This window comes from Pyxicephalus adspersus, chromosome 7 (assembly GCF_032062135.1).
Source record: "Pyxicephalus adspersus chromosome 7, UCB_Pads_2.0, whole genome shotgun sequence".
NCBI lineage: Eukaryota > Metazoa > Chordata > Amphibia > Anura > Pyxicephalidae > Pyxicephalus > Pyxicephalus adspersus.
Genome location: NC_092864.1, coordinates 62,092,046 through 62,110,827, shown reverse-complemented (window position 1 = coordinate 62,110,827; position 18,782 = coordinate 62,092,046). Strand labels below are relative to the sequence as shown.

The following is an 18,782-nucleotide window of genomic DNA, read 5'->3' as shown; positions in this document are numbered from 1 at the left end:
AACTGTTGTGGTACTGGTGTTCCTAACTTACAAGTAACGCCTCTCATAAAATAACCATCCTGTAAAATAAAACAGTACTGAGTATGTCTGATACACAAGGTGTATAATAATAATATTGTCTAGTCTACATTGTTGTGAGATGAATTTCTATTTTTACTTCTGAAACCCTTACCAGAGAATCGGTCAGTGTTACAAACAAAATGTTCTTGTACACAGAGATGTAATACAGATCTCATCATGTAAAACTATATATCTGAAATATGAACTGCAAACAACAACAGAGACAATTGGCATATTTTGGAAGGCCTCTGCTAATATCTTTGGTCAAGCCATTTGTAAAATAATTTTATATACCAAATTGTATGTATTATAAACAAATCATCACTGATATCTTGGATGTCCCTTGTTCTTAAGAAAACTTGTAAAGCACAAAATCTACAACATGTACAATGTTTTCTGGTCAAAAAGGTTTACAACTGACTGTCAAAAATAACTGAAAGAACAATGCTGTTTGTGTATTTTTGCTGTGTAAACAAAGACTGAAATGTACTGACATTGATTTATTTTCCTTCCCGCCGACTTAACACTGTATTGACTACTGACTTTCAGAAATGTCACTGATTGTTGATAGCATGGGATCACACCAAATCAAACAATGGAAGAAGGATTGCTAACCTTTAGGGCCTATGTACACCTACGTGTACATCATAATGTGCATTGTGATGGCACATTGATTTCCTATGGACCTAACACATCAAAATAAGTATTTTTTTTAAATGTTCCCAGTGCAGGGCACTGCAACACAATGCCTAAGTGCATGCATAATCACATATTTGCTTTATTCAATAATGGGTAAAATGCCTTGTTTTTATATGTTGACATTTGTTGGGGACCCAGTGGAATTTTTTCGGATAAACTCCAAAAAAACATATGCAATGTCTGGTGCCAATGAACATTAATGTAAATGATGACAAGATTTATTATGAGCATGCCTCTTTAAAGATAAACATTAGGTTGAAAATGATCCAGTAATTAACAGATTATTCTACATATAACTTTTGTGGTGCTTAGTGTTTGATCTGTAAACGTAAAAAGGCTATAAAAGGTTCAAATGTAATATGATTACACATTTCAGCCTACCTGATTACTTTGCCTTTAGAATTAGGCACACCGTGGTTTTGTCAGGTTCCTTTTGTTCTCCTAGTCCAGGAACATGCATGCTGATGTTGCTGAAATCGAAATGAAATGATCTATAAGTGCCTGACTGATACATTTTATTCTTAATATCCTACAATTTAATTTTATTGTAGTTAATATAAGTGGGAACACACTAAGCTTTCCAGATCCCATTATGTAGAAAAGTTCAGGGTGAAGGTCAGGCCATAATGAATGCTCAATGTAGCGCAATGACCTCCCAAGCCTTAATACCTATATGGATAAAATTGACATCCACTATATTCAGATCATTGTTTCTCAAACCTGTCCTCAAGTCTTAACAAAATGCTTTTTGGATTTCTACACAGGCATGTGAATTTTTTTGCTAAGGCAATTGTTACCTACATTTGCATATGTTGGGTTACCTAAGAGTAGGTTTGAGTTGGAGAAGTTTATACTTTTTAATAATTGCATTTCGTTAGATGTGATGTGTACATTTTGCCTGAAAATATTCCGTATATTTGTTATTATTAGAATTAACATGCTTCAGCATTATTTGCTTGTGCAGTACAGAACAACAAACTATAGGATCACGTAGTTGTGAAGAGTATAATGTAGAATATGACAGCGACAAATAGTGACTGTCGGCCTGGATCTATAAACGTGTATATGTATAGCCAGGAATTAATTTTTAACAAGCCGTTTTTCTTCCTGACATTTTTACTGGTCTCTCCTTCCCTACTTGCCAAAAGTTATTTATTTGTTGTGATAATGCATTGCCTACTGCAAGCCTGCCTGCAGACCTCTCAAAAATGTATATAAATCCCATCGATGTAGACTTTTGTGAAGATTCAGCAGAGGATCTATCTATATCTGCCCTACTCCATCAAAAATATAAAGTCTATTCTGCTGTGTTCACTGATCTACGCTGAGACCTCTGCAGAATGCCAACAGTTCTGTTAATGGGGGGGGTTGATTGGAGAATATTGGCGCTATTGTCTAGGGATGTATTGTTTGTGTAAAATACTTGCTGCTGTCATACAGTATAATGTATCATGGACATCAGTTTTGTCCCACTGGAATCTACCATTTCTGCCATATTAATAATGGTCTCATACTGCTAGATTTGGCATGGCTAAGTATTAGTTGTTGTAATTGGACATTTTAGAATGTTTCAGTGATAACTGTGCCATCTTTAAAACTGCCAAATTTCAAAATGAGTAATAATGCTATTGCAGGATATTGGAAAATAATAAATAGATTAGTCTCATGAGATAAAAGGGTACCGGTATCTAAACTCCTGTTTTTAAAAATGATTTTTCGTGATTGTTTTCAGGGACAGATGAATGAACATGAGCTGTACACAGTTTTTTTCTATTTTATTCTATGGGAAAAATAAGGGGCAGAATAAGTGAGCAGCACCCTGTTGTGCTCTCCTCCATAGGAATGCTAGATTTTTGCCTGTGACAAACATAACCGTTTGCCTCAGGTGACAATCATCAGATGTGTGTATGTGTTTTCGTGTAAGCCCTGCATAGATCAGAATTTGAAAAATGAGGTCAGCTTGTTGGCAGTGAAAGCATTGGTACCAGAATTGTGTAACATGTCTGAAGCTACATACACACGTCAGATGACTCTCGTCCGTTTCTTGCCTCAGGGCTAATATCTGATGAGAATCTGAAGTGTGTACGGTGACCACCCAGTGTTGTTCATGGACTTTGCACATTTCAGCTGTAGGCCTAGCTATTAACTAATGCCTTAGCTTTATTAAATACCAAAATGATAAGCATATTTTATAGTCAGAGAGTAAAAAAAGTACAGCAGTACCCATGCCTTAGATTGTATTTTTAATCATTATACTAGGTTAATGGTGCAATTTTGCTACTTTCAGAGCAGGCTTTCTGTTGGGGGGGGGGGGGGGGGTTAAAATGATGTTCACTTGTAGTAAACTGGTAGGTTATTTTTTTTTTAATAAATGTTTTATTTTTATACAAACATCTTTACAAACGACACTAATCTCAACAATACAAAAATAACCAACACAGTCTTATATAGTGTTTAACAGTCCTTAAGACATATTGTCTTTTTTTTTTTTTTTTTGGAAAATTACGCTTCAACATGCAAATAGTCCACAAAGATGAAAATATATAAAACCCTGTTTTACAAATAAATATTAATCTCAAGATATTTCCAATGATCATTAATACATATACATTAAATAAAAATACAAAAAGTGTCCAGGTGATATAAAGAGTAAGTAATATATATGACCTCTATAGGTCTAATAGAACCAATCTTAAAAAGTGTTAACATTCTATAAGGCAGATTGCTACCCACAAATATTAGCAATCATGCATATCCCCATACGTGATGTGAGACAAAAAAATACATCAACGGATAACAATAATAATAATAAATGTCATTTATATGAATAGGAATCAAAACTTCTATATACTGCACAGATCATAATACATGAAGGAAGAAAAGTTATAATAATATCTTAATATAGGAGTAACCAACTTTAAACCACCATTTAACCCTGTAAAGCAATTTTATTTAAGGACTTATACTTAATTCGAATAGCCTAATCTTGATCTTAATAATATTAAGGTATTGGATATCATCTTGAATTATTATTGTTTATTATTGGTTATTGAATTACTTTAATAATAATATCCTTTTTCATTTTACATGAGCAAACCCCCACATTCTCAGCAAATCCTGCCTTACACTATAGCTGGGACTGCTGCATGTTACTTTTTCCTGTTAGATTAAATAGCCTACTTTGTAGGATTAGATCCCTGCTGAACATTATAAAGTCTTCTCTAAATCTCTTCTTGTCTTTCTCTGTGTGCATTGGATGCACTATAAACAGTTTGGTTATCAGTAGTAATAAATCATTTTGGGTCCCTCTTGCACTCAATGTTGTGATCTCAGGAAGATGATATACACCATGTTCTCACTGAAGTGTTGTTTACATAATGAGGTCCAAATGAGCGCATGGTAAACACAGTGTCATGAAGTTGACAGTTGAGTGACTCAGTTCAAACACTACCATCAACCGCTATCACTTTGTTTAGAGAAGTTCTCACATCCTAAAAAAAAGCCATAAATCTTTAACATTCTAGTTTGTAAATTCACCTGATTTTATGGCATGCTGGTTTTCTAATTAGAAGAAAACTGCGCGGTGTATCACCTCTGGGAGGCAAAAAACAGAAACCGTTTAAAGTGCTTGTTTGGTCAAAATGTCTTTGCATGACGGATCCATTATGAGCATGTATTAGGTTCAGAAGAAGAATACAGGTTGTTCCAAAGAGATTGATTTAGTCTCCACTGGGTAAATTAGTTTCTAGTGTGAGATGTCTTCTCTCTAAACTTTTAACCAACAAGGCATGTTGAGACACGGTTGGTTACATGAACTTGGGTCAGATAAACCCAGGAGTTGCTTAGCAATACACTGTGCAGTGAACAAGCGTAGAATACTAATCACTGTGCTTTACTCTGAGTACATTGCTACCTACACCTGCCGAACATGCAACGCTTGACATTTCACCCTAAAGAGAGATCATTCTCATCTCGCTTCGTTAATGAGAAGTCTCCAAGGGAATCTTTCAATGCAGCTCTAAATCTGATCATCTAATCACGTTGCCACTACTAGCATCTTGTCACTGGTTTCCCTGCTGTGTCATTTGAGTGATGTTCTGTTACAGAACTGACATTTCATGGAAAAAACATGCAAGTATTGAACAGTTTCAACATGTTCATATAGAAGACCAGTTTACAAGGTATGGTCTATTAGAGCTGTGGTTGCCAAAGTGCATCTATATTAGAATCATTTGATGCCCCTAAACACTGTGCTAAATCATAAAGGAGTAAATAAAATGTTTTTCTCAGAATAGTAAACAATGCTTAAAAAAGTTATTTTTATTAAGTATGTAAGAAGAACATGGAAGTCACCTTTTTTGAACTAATTCTATTTATCAATGCTTTCAGAATCACTGAGCAATAGCAGGATTTTATATCTGGGAAGTTACAGTAAAGTCAGAGATTCATATCTGAATTGTAGTGTCAGTTACAGAGGACCTAAACCGTGCCCAAAATGCAAAATGAAAAGGATTAGTCCCAGGATTGTATGGTGGCTCCCTTTATCTAATCTAACCATGCATTTTTCTACATGGTCATCGTGGTAGGCAGGGCTTGCTTTAGGTCAGTGCTACTTTTCTTAGGACCGGTGATTTATTATCTGATTGGGACAGGGGAGCTACACCAAGCATAGATGCACAAAATAGAGTAGGAAGATGTGCTGCAAGTCCTCAAGTACAGTGAGCAGCCATGTTATTTCCAAATCTCACTCCAGTTCTCCATTGCTAATAGTCAGAGGAAGTAGTGTATCTTACACAGGAGGTATATAACTATTAGGCTCCAGAAAAGGCGTTAATATGCACATATATTATACTCTATTTTTAAGGAAAAGGGTAAATCTTTCAAGACATTGCTTATGCCCAATTAGAATTTGGATGTTATCTAGAGTCTTCACTCTTTGTGCTCGATTTATTAAAGCTCCCTAAGGCTGGAGAGGATACACTTTCTTCAGTGAAGTTTAGTGATCCAGCAAAAGTGAAATGGATCTGGTCCAGGATTCAAAACATTTGCTATTAAATAGCATATTTTGCTAATAAATCCATTCCAGGTTTGCTGGATTACCCAGCAGAAAGTGTATACTCCCCAGCCTTGGAGAGCTTTAATAAATCAGGCCCTTTCTATACATGATATTCCGAGATATAAGGGACTGTGACAAAATCACCCGTCTGACATAGCCTTTATTATAAATCTTGAATGCATTCATATGTTTCTAATATGTGTTCTGCATGAACTTAGTTGGTTTGTATTGAGATTCAGAAGGATAAAATCATGTCTGCTGACCACGGTATGTGATAGTTATGGATTTGTCAGCGCTCCAGAGCAGAATGGGAAAATATGGTTTGATTTACTGTATTTTTCCATTCCAAAAACATTACACACTTCTGTGAAGAGGGAAAAGGGGGCACTCAAGATCCTAATGGGCAAATAACTCTAAGTTCAGGATGTTGGATTTTCAATACATTGCCCTGCTGAAAACCTCAGACGTTGTTTTTGGATCGTGTTTGGAAACCAAAATTTCAGTTACGAGCATTCCTATCCTGTAGTGCAATGGGAGAACCGGCATGTTTGTGCAACATGAGAACTTTTCTTCTCCAAAACCTCTTTAGACTAATGAAATGTAAACCAGCCAAAATGTGCTATTAGAAAATCCTAACGATGAAAAAAAAAATAACATGCCTTTTTAATATTATTGACTCTTGCTGCAGATATATCCACCAAGCTACAATGAATATGTTCAATCTGTAATCACTGGCCACTGCCTGACTAAATTAACCCATACTTATGTTTTTTTGTGTAGCTTATTTTTTATATTGTTTTTGTTGTGTAAACTGAAACTGGCAAAACAAACTGGGCAAAAAAGTGATAAAACTGGACCAGCACAGCAGAATTATAACGTTTTCTTCGTTCATGGCAGTACCACATGTGCACATCATTTGCTAAAAGGGTTCACAAATATTTAATACCCTATTTATTAACACCTTAAATTCAAAAATAACTACCTCCCACCCACCTCTTAGACAATATCTCTACACACTACCTTTATACCACAGTGCCATATGGTATTAGTATTACCCGTGGGCAAATGCTCCCATTTCCTCCAGCCAAATGTTAGCTTGAAAGGAAGGCAGTGTCTATTTCATGAATATCTGGGGTAAAGGGATGATCTATAAAGGTAAAAAATGTCATATAATCTGCCTTTTTCAGGGGAAGATTATAAAAAAAGCTTTTTTTTCTTGCTGAAAGTTCTAGCTTTAGCACATTGCTTACATTTACTTCTATTAATGTCTAACCTTAACACATGCCTCCAGAACATGCTTTAAATAGATCCTGGGAGTAGCTTGTAATGTCAATTGTCTTGTAACATGTAATAGAATCTTGTACCTATGGTTAGGTCCATAAAAATTTGGACAGAGACAACTTTTTTCTAATTTTGGTTCTGTACATTACCACACTGCTGCTGCTTAAAACAACTGGGGTTTTTTTTGCCCATGCAAAGGCTGCTTTTCACTCACCTTGCCTGCACCACCCTGCTTCTTCTTCTATCTAGTGCCCACAGCTGGTATTAAAATCACTAGTAAGGGCAATGTTTTTAGCCCTCCAATTTTCTTCTCCCCATTCTGCTATCTATTGATGTAATGAGATCACACGTTTATCTTCACAAAGGTGATGTCAGACAGTAGACACTTTCCTTATTCCTCTGCTGTTCCCCCAGCCATCAACATTAATAGATCCCACCACTACCCCAATAGGAAAAAGAGATCTATAGAAGAGTAGTAACTGTGATCACGTGACTGTTAACACAATTATGTACATGCTTTTATTTTATTATTAACTCCTGGGTTTCTAAATACTAGCAATATTGAAGAACTTACTTATATAAAGGTTGAAGAGACTTTGCCTTGTACTTTAATGTCAATGCAGATTCCATGTTTCAATTCTATGAGCACACTCTACAAATAGAAGTGCTATCACACAACATACAGGGAACTGTTTAGACACTTTCACAATGCTAATAGAAATTTGTATGCAATTCTTCTTTATAAATAGAACCTGTCTATTATCACTTGCCTGAGACTGTGCAGTGCTTTCAGTAAGTGTTTTATCTCCCCAGAGCAAACGTAATCAGCTCTTGAAGTGGGTGAAATATTCCCATGTGCATTGTATTTGGTGTTTTTTTCTTGTCATTGTCCCATAAGCAGTACAATACCATGTTTTCTCTTGGTGACAGTAAATATGAAGAATCAACCTAATCTGTTAATGAGGATTTAGCAAATTCGACCCTTTAATCTAAGTTACTTTTACAGATTGATTCAATTACAGTTAAAAAGAATGCAATGTTCCCTATTCTATTCTGTTTTACTTGTATCTATTTTATTACCTATACAGTTTGCAGTGTGTAAATAAATCGGCACCATAATGTTAATAAATTATTTGTTATTTCTTGTTTAACACACAGGAAAACCATAAACAGAGAACAATATCGCAAACAGAGAACAACTTTGCTGTACATGTTGTGATAGCTCTGTCTGATATAACTGTAGTTTATGAATGTGGGCATCAAGGCCTAGCCTTAGATGTTCACTTTCTAGCTGTGTTGAGGCTTGCCCACGAGGTAGCTCTGTCCACTCCCACTAGGAACTGGTGGGAGTGGACAGGCAATCTTTGAATGGGTATCAGGTATTTGCCCAAATCAGAACAGCCTACTTTCTGAGAGGAGAGAAAATATTGAAAAACTGCTGACAAGCAGTGGAACCATTTGAAGGTCTCCCATAGTTGATTTATAAATGATGATGGACACTTTACAGCCGATTTTAAAACAAATGTTGGTGCATAACTTTCATGCATACTGCCTTACCTTCCAAAGATCCCAATTTATTAAAAACTGTTCCGAATACTAGAAACAGGGTGAGGCTTGTTAAAACTTAGCAGGAGAAATTTTGAGGGTTGCATTTTTTCCCTTTTAATATTTGGGACCACAGAATTTTGGGATTGGGGCCTATATGCTCCTTAAATGCCGGACCTGTAAAAGGATATTGCACTTAAGCTGCTTTTTCAGAAATTCTGCAACTGGCTCTATGATTCATTTTACATAATTAATAATTTTTATTACAAACTAACCAGATTCTAGCTTGGTTCCACATGGGTACTTTATATTCTTTTTCATTCAGCGCTCACGTGTACAAAGCCTTATAGAGTTCACATAACTTCCTAATCCTGCCAGCACAAACCAGACAATCAGCTGATGACATCAAGCAGTCTGCTGAAAAATAAGAAAAATGTACAGATAGAAAACATTCTATTATTGTTCACAACAGCTGCAGTGCATTGTTACCTTTAATCCCATATGAAATTAAATGATCTAAAGAAAATCGTGGAAAGAATTGCTTTGTGGTTAATATATCTCTGGGCCTGTGTAAAGCTTGCTACACATATATAGATATCATTGATGCAATAAATGAGTGTTTCGGAACAGCTAAAATCCGTAGCATCAGTCACTGAAATCCTCAAGAATGTTGGAAAGATTCTATTTGTTTTTTACGGAAAGTACTCACTGACAGAATTTCAGAAACTGTATTTTTTCCTTGTGCAGGCATTCAGTGGTAAAGCCGACTAGATATGTAATTTGTCTTGGATGTGAAGTTAAAAAAGAACAGATAAGATCTGAAAGGTGTGAAATTTGTCAGGAACACCACATGATGAAAAAGTTGGAAGATCTAAAAAGTTTTCTGTAGCTGAATAATACAAATAAATATATAGGCAATTGTTTCTCCTAACAGTGTGTAGCTTACCACGAAGCAGAGGCTTTGCCAAATGCTTGTGTGTATCAAGCAATCCAGTTAAATGAACTCTTCCTATTCCGCATCTGATATAGCAGTTGATGTTTTTGAACAATTGACACTGAACACACTGCTGCAATTGCAGTTTGCCAAATATATAACTTAGCCACCCGAGGTATAGGAGGTAATTACCACCAGAAGGCAGATAAACAAATTATTTGTTTGGTGGTTGGTAAAACCATTTAGGGAGGGTGCTAGCATGGTCTTTTACCTAGGACCTCATTCTTTGGAGGCATGGCTTCAGTGAAGGATGCATTTTCCTATTATAAAACCTTAAGGCACATATAAAAACTTAAGTAAATTGCAATGTTTTGACATATTGGGCCCGATTTATTGAAGTTCTCCAAGGCTGGAGATCATACACTTTTATCAGTAAAGCTGGGTGATCCAGCAAACCTGGAATGGATCTGGTCCAAGATTCAAAACAATAGCAAATGACTTTTAGGAAACCCATTTCATGTTTGATGGATCACCCAGCTTCACTGATGAAAGTGTACACTCTCCAGCCTTGAGGAGCTTTAATAATACAGACCCATTGTTTTTTCTGCATTAACATGTGGTATTAATGTGGTAATGTTCTTTGGCCTTTCTATTTGTCTTCAATTTTAAATAGAGAGAAGTCAATGGTACTACATATTTTTTACACAATCAACTTTTTTGGTGGGACTGGATATATTATATATATAAATTATAAAGAAGAGAATACATGAACTGTTTTAAATTGTGAAAAAAAGCCCAATCATATGACCTGTATGAAAGAGACACCTTAAAGTGCATATGTCCAAACCCAATGACCCTTTTAAAACAATAAGATGGCCTAACAATGTGAAACGAACTGGACTTCAATTGTAGCTCTTGATGGGTATCTATACAATGACAGTGTAAAATAGTGTAAAACGTTGTAACCATAACAATCAATAAAAAAAAAAATCATTCATAAGTATTTATCATGTTCCATCCTGACTTTAGTAAAGTGAATTCTGATTCATTACTATTGGTTACTGCTTTTTGCAGTTGAAAAAGCTCAAGGGGAGATACAAATTTACCTTCATTACCAATGACCTATAAATATAATTAATTGAAAAAATGAAAGAAAATTATTTGTGTTGCTTTTAGCAATCAGTCACATTCATAATACATATTTTTTAGTGCAAAAAAAGTTGGCTGATGCAGGATGAAACTACTATTTTTTTTTTACCTGAGCAATATCAACCATCATCAAGTTTTATTTTTTATATATTGCATTCATGAAGCAGTAGTTGAGGCACCCAGTGATCTGACTTTATATAGGTGTACATTTGTTCTGTGTGTCAGCTAATGAGTATGAGGTCACCTAAATAAGCCATTGCTCTCTGCATTTAGACATCAGCTATCACGTTGCTTGTTGAAACATTTCAATTACTAACCAAGGCAAACAGCACCATTAAATCCAATCTTAACAAAGTAGTTCTGGATCTTGGGCATGCCTGGAGAGCATTTTATGAGTTCCATTAACTTGTAATTTTGTTTATTTTAAAAGCCTTTTAATCAAATTGCTGCTCACAATATTTAAGTGCAAAGTGGAAATATTTCAGACTTGTGGACTTGGTGGGTAAAAAAGCTTCACTATTCATTAGCCCAAATAACGGATTTCAGTGGGAACAGAAATTATCACTTCAGAGAACTCAGGGGAAATATTCTCACTTTGTTCAGCTTTCATGTTTCTTTAAATTTCTTTTGCAAAAGGACAAAAAGTAAAGATGAGAAACAAATACATTTCTCTAGGCTGATCATCACTTATTTATGTTTTCCTGCCAGGTAAAAAGGCTTCAGAATAGCACTCAGTCATTTAGGTCTGCATGAAAGGTAACCACATTTGCATCCAACAGCAGCCATTTGGTCAAAAGCTTCTTGACACTTTCTGTAACTGTGCCCCCTTCCACCATAGTTGCATGCACAAAGTGATCCCAAATTGCCCCAATTCTCCTGATTAGGAGTGGCTGGGATCACAGTTGAGCCTGTGGCAGAATGTTGTGGCTCACTGCAGGGTGTGAAATAGCCCTTACTGTGTTTTAAAGAAAGGCTGTGTACTGACGTGAAATGATTATCACCCAGGTCATGCTCTCATCTCAGGTGAGAATCTGACATGTTGTACAGAGTTTGACTGATGTACAACATGTCACATGGATCCATCAGCACAAATCCAGGAATTACCACTTTACAAATCCCGGGAGGAGAGCACAGTGAAGGGCCGCTTGCTCGTCCTTCCTCCTCCCATCTCCATAGAACAGAACAGGAGCTGTGTGTACAGCGCTCGTTTGTTTATCTGTCATTCTCTGTTGCTTTAAGCAATCACGAAAGATAGTTCCCAGCAACCAAAAATGCATGCATACGCAACCTAAGGGTAATGTACAAAGACCTTGGTACTCTCCAATTAAACCAACTCAAGGCAGAGTTGATTGACTTGGGTAAATTTTCCTTTTTGATCACTGTGTTTCAACAACTGGTGCTCACAGAACTACTCTACTACCACTTATTGTGCCAGCTAACCTACTGGAAACTTGCATATGAATAGATCCTTTTTTGCAAATAAATGAAGGCATATAAGCTCTATGTGCTGTCCAGTTTTATTTTATTACATTGTATACATTAATTATAGGGGTCTTATTATAAAAAATGTCTAATCATATCATAAAAAACGTATTTCTGATTAAGGTTTTATACACTCTAGTATATTCTTTGAAGAGTTTTAAATTGGTAATATATTCAACTATTTACTTATTTATATAGCTTCTTCAGATTATTCAGGGCTTTATACAGTATACAGGATCACATGACATTATTCTCTACCCCCAAAGGAGCTTACATTTTCGTTTTGCTACAGCAATAGCATCACATCTAGGGCCACATTCATCACAAGCCAATTAACCTACAAGCATGATTTTGGATTATGGGAGGAAACTGGATCACCCAGAGGAAATCCGCATATATGATGGGGGTAATATACAATCTTGATGCAGACTTCCCCAGTGGCCTTTGTTCTTGAAAGTTTTGCATATTTTTTACACATTTGGGATATGTCTACTGTCGCTGGTTGATGAGCATCTTACATGGCACTGTGTTTGAGTGAACCATATCAGTGGACTTTGGCCAGTGTTGGTTTACTGTAATCAACTTTGTATTCAGTTGTTGATGTAGAGTACTATTTCTGTTAAGGTAATAATATTTCAAATATAATATATGAAAAAGCATTTGCACTTGAAAAATACTGTTACAAGTCACATATGTTTTAAAAGGGAAATAATCAAAAACACATGGACTCTGCCATTGGTTATCTCTCATTATGCTCTAACATATCTGGTAATTATTCTAACTCTCTCTGTTCACTATTCTGAGCTGTTACTGACCCAAAACATGCAAGTATATAACAAGAATGGACTTTACTGTGATTCTTCTAATCTGCTTACCTGCATTGAGTTATTGACTCAGATCTGGTAACAGCCAGACAGCTAGCATTTTCAGTAGGATTCCAGCAGTGGTAGCACACAAATTTTTCTTGCAATGGGTTAACTTTATACAAATCTTCAGTTACAAACATTCTCCTGCTCTGTTTTTTTTCACACTGGGTAGAAGCTGTTGCAATGCTTTTCATTTTGAGAGCTTTATTAATTTTTCTTCTCCCAGAACATCCTCTCATTTCAGCAGTCAGCAATGTTGAGAGACTTGTTTATATCAGGTGTTTTTTTATTGGGTTCCAAAACGGAATTTGGTTACTAACATGGAAAATTTGGAACAGCGCGTTTTTTTTATGAAATGCTCTTAATAAAGATTTGATTGATTTTTATATCTGTCCATAGATGTAATCCACTTTTTAAACATCCCCAATACCACCACTATCCAGGGCTGTGATAGCAGCATTGGTGCAATACCCTACTGTTTGAATATATACACTATGGCCCTAATTTATTAAAGCTCTCCAAGGCTGGAGAGAATACACTTTCATCAGTGAAGCTGGGTAATCCAGCAAACCTGGAATTGATCTGGTCCAGAATTGAAAACATTTGTTAACAAATAGCTAATTACTTTTAGGAAATCCATTCCAGGTTTGCTGGATCACCCAGTTTCTCTGATGAAAGTGTATCCTCTCCAGCCTTGGGGAGCTTTAATAAATCAGGCCCTTTATGACCAAACGTTTGTATATACCACCCAGCCCAGCCAGAGTTTTACCAAAATCTCGTTGTCCTTTGGGCCCAGCATATGATCTGCTGCTAGAACCTGTTTTTGCTTTTGAGTTGATTTCCTCTGGGAGAATTAAGTCGGGCAGGGGTAAGTGCATGAATTGCACTCTGTTGTATTCTAAATACTCCTGATGAAGGGGCTATACTGTATTTTCCCATTTCATTAAACCAGATTATAGAGGACCTTTTAGCGGATTGGAGAGGGGGCAGACATGCTCACCACCCCATTACCTATTCAGGAGGGTCCCAAGCCTGCTGGTTTTGATTTTGGGGGGACCCCACACTTTTTTTTCCTGCTTGGGTTTGGCATTAAAAAGCACCAAAAAAATTGCCCCTGGATGCTGCATTGAGCATCTAAAAAAATTTGTTGCAATGTTGCTGCCTCTTGCCGACTGTCATATAAAGGAGAACGAATGGATCTGTTCAGTCCAATGTAAAATGTTTTTTTTTTGTAGGCAATTTTTGGGTGGTAAAACTTTGATACTCACCATAAAAAACTACTGTCAGACTTCAGATAACTTCTGATTTTCAACATAAGCTGAGGTTTTAATCAAGCCAAGAAAAAAAGCAATGTAAATGTTTAATAAATAAACAAGCACAATAGTAACAATTTAAGAAATATAATTGGTATTCTTGCTTAGTTATGACTGGTACTCTTTTAGGCAGTGACAACTTGGTTAGTTATGCTATGATACATATAGCTGTCTTTTTCCCCCATAGTCATCTTGTAGAGCTAGCAGACTACCAGGCAAGTTTAATATGCCTATTTTCCTGACCTAAAACACACTCTGTGGTCATTAATAGGTTAAAAGAAAACAGATGCATCCATCTTCATGTGTCATTTGTGACAAATGAGGCCTTGTGTGCTTCATTCTAGTTAAAGGGAAGACCTGTCCTGGTATGTTAACAATTTGTTCCTGCTAGGATATGTGTCCCTCTTACAGTTAATGTGGAATAAGCTGTAAACTTTCCTGAACACCTGGTTATATATAAAGAAACACACTGTCGCCCCACCAAACTCTCATCCTGTATTCTTGTAAATGGGCTGCGGAAACAACTGCAATGCAACCTAAGCCCTTCTCCGTGGTGGCCTATTTTTTCTTTCTTATGTGGTTTGGTAGACAGAAATTGAATGACCTAAAGCAATGAAAAGACACAGAAATATGTAGGTTAGCATGAAACACAATAATTATTGTATAACGTAATTATCTTAACAAAGTAGCCAGATGCCTTCCAAACTGTCCCAGATTACTTTTATTTTTACATTTCTGAAAATAAAGAGCTTTAGGGAGTGTTATCCAACTGGGTTTAAAAGTTTATGCTAATCCCAGAAGAGAAAAGTATGCCTAATTCACCACAAGGAAAGCCGGAGATAAGGCAACTTAAGTTACTAGGTCGGCTGGATACTGTAGACAGTGCAATACGCTTAACGCTGTGCCGCTGGCCCTATCCCATCAAATCAGCCTTTTATCTATCCAACTTCATGAAAGACACCAGTCATTATGATGAAAATGTGATCTGGTTTAAACATCAGCCATTCATGTCATGTGATTTCCTAGCAGTCCTGATAAGACATTTTACTTGATTAGTGCCCTACTTTCATTGTTATCTAAGCATGGATATCCACAGTATTGAAAATGGGCAACAATTGAGCTGCAAGTGTACTGAAAGAGCAAAACATATTGATGAATGTTTGAATTTTGACCTTTCTTTTTAAATAATTATTTAGATTTAGGATGGGGTTTGTAATAATTATTAATTGGAATATTTTAGTGGTGTTACCTGATTTTAGTTTTTTTATACTTTGTGGTAGTTTAGGCACGACTGGGTGACCGGGGCATAGCATTCTCAGGCATGAATTTTGAAAATGGCAATATAATGGCACCTGTAAAGCTAGGTACACACATGCAACAATTGTCATTAAAAAACAAACGACTAACAATTATGCACGATTATTTTGAACAATCGTATTGTGCACAATTCTGTACATGCTGTAACGATACGATCGTTCAAATATAATCCATCAATAATGTACACACGCTAGATACGATTGTTTGAACGATGCAGAAAGTGACATGTAAAGGAGAAAGTGTCCTGCAGAACAATCCACGATCACTGAATGACCGTACACACAATAGATTGCGAACAATCGTCTCCCAATCAGATCAGCCGGGATGGTCATTCATTTCCAGTGACAATCCTCGTTCATCAGCAACGTTGAGCTATTTTTTTGTTAACGATTATCGGACAAACATCATTAGTCGTTTGTTTCCATTGATAATTATTGCACGTGTGTACGCAGCTTTAGGCATTTATGAGATTTTAATTAACAGGTTACATAAAGTTAAGCTTTTGTTCTCATCCTCCCCTCTACTGTACCAGAGTCCTCATCATGGTTTTAGCAGTCTTCAATGGTGGTGAACACTTGGAGGAATCAACAACCCTGATTTCAGCCTAATGCTGCATGAATTGGAATTTTAGTTCAATTTGTCTAACCTATTTCTGATTTGGCTATTGTTCTTTTAGGGCCTGTGCGCACTAGTGCATTGCACTGGGGAAACATGTGCATCAATACATTGCACAGCAACCCACAAGATAAGCTTTGGTGCTCTGACTTCTTCTTTCCTAACTGCACCACAAATACACCTTTTGAAAGAGCAGTCACAAAATTTCCTGTGTAATGTGCTGTACTGGGTAGCCTATTCAAATAAAAGACTGCACACAAGTGCAATGTGTTTTCAGAAATGCATAGGGGGAACAAGCCCTTACTCCAGTATAGGCAATACATTTTTTGCTTCATCTGAATATCTTCCCTGCTACTTATGACCCATACTGCACTTAATTTATTAACTAAATCAAACGTGTGTCCAAAACCTGCCCCTTTATTTCCCCTTTAAGTTTCTGTCTAAAATCGGTGTCTCTCTGTGTCCTTGAAGTTTTTTGTTGTTTATTCATTTGCTGTGTTTGTTAAAGCAAAGGGAAACATTTTGTGGTTCAGCTGTTGGAGCCTTCTGTTCAAACTGTCCATTGAGTTTAGAAGGCATCTATACATGCATGCTGCTTCTGTGTTATGTCTGGAGGAGGTAGAGTCAACAAGGTCTCCTTAGTGGTAAAACAACAGCATAGTAATAATCTATGTTATAGAATATGAACATTTGGCTCCCTACACACCTTGCCATCCTGAAAAGTGGGGCTCTGGGCATTTACCCAATTTGAACCTTCCCCATCAAAACTGGCCCTGATGCAGCCTTACTGTCCTACAATCTATTGTGCTTACCATAACCATACTATTCTTTTAACATTCCATTTGGAGCCCAACTTGCCTCCCAAATAGTGGCTCAGGGCCCCATTTTGTCTTTAATCATTCAGGATATACTGTCTAGGGAGAATACATTTGGAGGAGTCAGAAATGGAAAAGGATCTGGGGGTTCTGGTAGATCATCGACCTAATACAAGCATGCAATGCCAAGCTGCAATATCTAAAGCTAGTAAAGTACTTTCTTGTAATAAAAGAGGAATAGACAGCAGAGATGGAGACATAATCCTGCCCCTGTACAAAGCATTGGTCAGACCACATCTGGAATATGCAGTCCAGTTTTCTATACATGCATGCTGCTTCTGTGTTATGTCTGGAGGAGGTAGAGTCAACAAGGTCTCCTTAGTGGTAAAACAACAGCATAGTAATAATCTATGGTATAGAATATGAACATTTGGCTCCCTACACACCTTGCCATCCTGAAAAGTGGGGCTCTGGGCAATTACCCAATTTGAACCTTCCCCATCAAAACTGGCCCTGATGCAGCCTTACTGTCCTACAATCTATTGTGCTTACCATAATCATACTGTTCTTTTAACATTCCATTTGGAGCCCCCGCTTAGTTAGTTGCCTCCCACATAGTGGCCCAGGGCCCCATTTTGTCTTTAATCATTCAGGATATACTGTCTAGGGGGAATACATTTGGGGAGTCAGAAATGGAAAAGGATCTGGGGGTTCTGGTAGATCATCGACCTAATACCAGCATGCAATGCCAAGCTGCAATATCTAAGCTAGTAAAGTACTTTCTTGTAATAAAAGAGGAATATACTGCAGAGATGGAGACATAATCCTGCCCCTGTACAAAGCATTGGTCAGACCAGATCTGGAATATGCAGTGCAGTTTTGGGCACCAGTTCACAAAAAGGACATTGTGGAATTGGAGAGAGTGCAGAGAATGGCCACTAAATTAATAAAAGGAATGGAGGAGCTCAGCTATGAGGAGAGATTGCTACTACTATAAATTGCTTTAAGAAAAAGCTGAATGTTTTTCTAGAAGCACAGAATATAACTGGGTATTAAGGCTTTAAAGTAAAGATAACAGTGACTGTTGATCCAGGGAACATCCGATTGTTTTTTTTGCCTTCCTCTGGACCAACTATGTCTTATAGGGTTTTATATCTGGGATATTGTTATTTCCCTTGTGGTTGAACTTGATGGACTTATGTCTTTTTTCAACCTAACCTACTTTGTAACTATGTATCTATATACGGCAAATATTTTAATTCATCCAGTCTGATAAAACAATTTGCTCTAAAGTGAATCAGGAGTGAAATGTACTTCTAACCGATCGTCATCGATCAAATTTTGGCTCTTCAATTGGACATGTTGTTTAATCTTGACCAGAAGAACATGGTATATCATGAGAACAAATGATCTTGAATATCTAATAGATCACTTTCTGACTTTCTGAAAATGATTACATCTGAAGGGGAGAAAGTTGTAGTGTTTTGGGGCATCTGAACAGGGATTTGCATTAAGAAAAACAATTGTATCGATTAGTCAAGTGCAAAATTTGCAAGAGATTTTCCCATGTGTTTCCAGCCTTGACATGACTGCAGACTCTGTAAAGCTTTGTGTAATATGTGGATGTAATATAAATACATATTGATAACC

General features: G+C 36.7%; 1 protein-coding gene across 4 annotated transcripts in view; it reads left to right on the top strand.

Annotated features, from left to right (window-relative positions):
• PARD3B (par-3 family cell polarity regulator beta) overlaps positions 1 to 18,782 on the top strand; it is a 520,784-nt gene that overhangs the window by 372,477 nt on the left and 129,525 nt on the right. The window lies entirely within an intron of this gene.